The sequence below is a fragment of the Pteropus vampyrus genome, unplaced genomic scaffold (assembly GCF_000151845.1).
Source record: "Pteropus vampyrus isolate Shadow unplaced genomic scaffold, Pvam_2.0 Scaffold204, whole genome shotgun sequence".
Taxonomy (NCBI): Eukaryota; Metazoa; Chordata; class Mammalia; order Chiroptera; family Pteropodidae; genus Pteropus; species Pteropus vampyrus.
The window spans coordinates 1,209,828-1,212,777 of record NW_011888985.1 but is presented as its reverse complement, the minus strand read 5'-3'; the positions used below and the strand labels follow the sequence as shown (position 1 = coordinate 1,212,777).

Here is a 2,950-nt window from a genome sequence, read left to right as displayed (position 1 = left end):
AGCAGATTACTCCTCTTCACTTTGCTACTTAAACATTTTTAAAGTTTTTGGTGTCTGTCGCCTTTCCTTAGGTCTTCCTTTTGCCACACATAACACAATTAAAGGTAAATTACAGTGCACACACTCACTGAGAAAACGCAAACAATTCCAAATGCCCCTCTTTTCTTTGAGTGGATGGATAGGAGATGAGCGCTCCCTATAAGTAAATGACCATTTACCGTATAGACTATTCTCTGGCCACAGTCTCCATTGGGAATTGTAAGGTTGGCTAAAGTTCAAACCCTGGTAGCCAATCTGAGCCTTCACCTTGAAATTTTGAATCTTCAAATGCAATAGATTTCCTTGGCAATTTTTTTTTTTCAGAGTGAGAATTATAATGAGAACGACATTTTCTTGCTTCCCCTGGATGCCAAGGGTGGGTTTCAGTGGGGCGATCCTGTCTCTCCAGCTGATTCTCTCTCTTCTCCCAGTGGTGGTTTGCTCTGGTTGGCTAGTGATGGTGGCTTTGTTGTCATCACCTTTCATGAGAGCTGGCTCATGGCGTGGATGTTAGAGCCAACGTGCTGCCTGTTAATGGTGAATCCTCTGGCAGCCGCACCAATAGCTGCTTGACCAGCAGCTTGTATCCTGTGACTTTGTCATACAAGAGTAAACAGCTGCCTGAATGTCTCCCCGTAGTAATCACGGCTGTTCCCTGTGGTGTACAGCAGCTGTTGCCCTCAAGAGTCCTTGAGTATTAGTGTTGCATGTCTATATTAAAACACAGCACAAGAGCATTTCAGTGCCTCTGCTCATCACTTGTTAATCTGTCGGCCTCACCTCTATGTCCGAGCAGCTCAGAGGGATGTCCAAGGCGTTGCCTCTTGCAGTGTCCGCCTTATTCTATATCTTCCTCAGAAACATTGCCCGCACCCTCTTGAAGAGCAAGGGGTAACTCTTTCTCAAACCTATAAGCCCCACAGCAGAGTCCTGCACGTAGTAGGTGCTCAGTAAATGTATGGTGAAAAATCGAACTTTTATGATAATGTACTGCCAGTATGCAACAACTTTTGACCTATAGAAATGACAATTGCATTTAGATCCTAACTTAATTAGGATCATAATCTAACCATCTTAATTTATAGGTACATTGATTTTCATCTCATTAAAATTATAATATATATTATTATTATCAGTTGTCAAAAATTTTCCTAAGATATAACGTGATTACCTGAAACATTAGGACTTGGTGTCTGCCTAGGCAGAGCCACTTCACTGTTTTCCTGAATAATCTATGCTTTGCATAATTTTGAGGGCTAAGAAAGACTATACCATATGTATTTTCATGAACCATGTAAAACCTTTGATTTAACACTTCATATTTTTCTAGTTCTAAATCTTAAAAAGCTCAAAGAATCACTCGGAAATTTGGTCAGATTTCCTCTCCGAAATTATGCTGAACCTCTTCTAACTTCTTGCTAAAACAGCCATGAACACAGCAAAATGCTAGAACTCACTACAGCGTGAAATGCTGATGACCAGCGGACATCTTAACGCCATGATCTGGGAGAAACTGGCATCCATTATAACACAAAACAGAACGGAGTAAAATCAAACAAGCGAACAAATAAATACAGGCAATTCTGACGATTTAACTGATGATTTTGCCTGAACAAAATTAGGATGGTCTTTTTTTTTTTTTCTTTAAATCGCTCTGTTATTTCATAATTTAGGAACCAGGGGCCTGCACCACCAAGGGAATTATGTGGTCAGCTACTTCTCCTTGGAAGCTGCATTCTCTTCTCCCAACTGGCTCTCACCTCCACTCTTCCCAGAATGATGATAAAGGTAGGCAGGAAGGCGGGATGGAACAGGAGCAGTGCATTTTGGGAGTTGTAGTCCCCAGGAGCATATACTAATAACGATGGTTGCCAATACCTACGGAGTGCTGACTATACATCAGTCATTGTATTGAGTACTTAGCATAAATTATTAAGAATAATTCTACTACATTTTCACTTGCCAGCAGTGGTTTCTCTTGATTCATTTTATTGCTTTACTCTTGGGAGTGAATGAGTTTCCCCCTGTCAATTTCAAAAAAAAAAGAAAAAGAAAAGATTTTCTGGGTATCTTTCTGGGTAAATCTAGAAGTCCTTAAAAATTATAGTTAAATAATAGATCAGTCCCCAGCAGATCTGTGCTGCTGCTCCCAAACAGGCTCTTTCTATTCTGGAATACTTCAACAACTGAGCACTCTCAGATGTGCTCAGGTGAAAACGTGCCTGTGGCCATTTATCACTGCCCCGAGGGATAGTCACATTAATGATGACCTATGGGAAGAATTTTCAAAAATGGCTCTTTTATCATCTTGCACATCTTAGCTTTTAACCTAATTCTGTAAGGTCAGGTCTGCAAAGTTATAATTACCTGTGCAATTAAGGTAAAAATATTATTAAAATATTCTGTAAGGTCATGTCTGCAAAGTTATAATTACCTGTGCAATTAAGGTAAAAATATTATTAAAATAGGGTTTGTTTGTTTGTTTTTTTTTTTGTAAAAATAATTAAAAATTATTGTGAAGAATTCAATCAGGGTAGAAAAAGTTCAAAGAGGAGAGTTAAACAGAAAATTATACAAATTTCGGCCCCTGAAAAATAGCCTTTCTCAATTTAAAGAGAATATAAGCCTCAACAAAAGAGTCTTAACACTCGAAGACACATCTAAGCAAAAAGGATTTTCAAAACATACTTCCCATGAATTCTGTTTAGAGTTTGCATTTTGATTAGAACTGCCTACAGAATGTGATTTGAGGCCCCTTCGCTCAAACTTCAGAAGCGAATGAAGTCCCTCCCCACCTCCACACTCTTCCTGCCCCTCCCCAATTTCTCTCCAGCTTCCAAGGTTCCTCTGACCAATGAGGGGGTTGGACCAAGCTGTCACTAATGGCCCCTCTTTGCCTTACATGCTATGG

At 39.7% G+C, this 2,950-nt stretch overlaps 2 long non-coding RNA genes across 2 annotated transcripts in view; both read left to right on the top strand.

The window, feature by feature from the left end:
- The window catches only part of LOC111746909, a 6,381-nt gene extending 4,721 nt beyond the window's left edge, over positions 1 to 1,660 (top strand). The window contains exon 2 of the long non-coding RNA XR_002783314.1: positions 1,467 to 1,660. This is a non-coding gene — a long non-coding RNA (uncharacterized LOC111746909). The remainder of the gene's footprint in view (positions 1 to 1,466) is intronic.
- Positions 1,661 to 1,711: 51 nt separating this feature from the next.
- Positions 1,712 to 2,950, top strand: part of LOC111746908 — a 3,490-nt gene continuing 2,251 nt past the window's right edge. The window contains exon 1 of the long non-coding RNA XR_002783313.1: positions 1,712 to 1,827. This is a non-coding gene — a long non-coding RNA (uncharacterized LOC111746908). The remainder of the gene's footprint in view (positions 1,828 to 2,950) is intronic.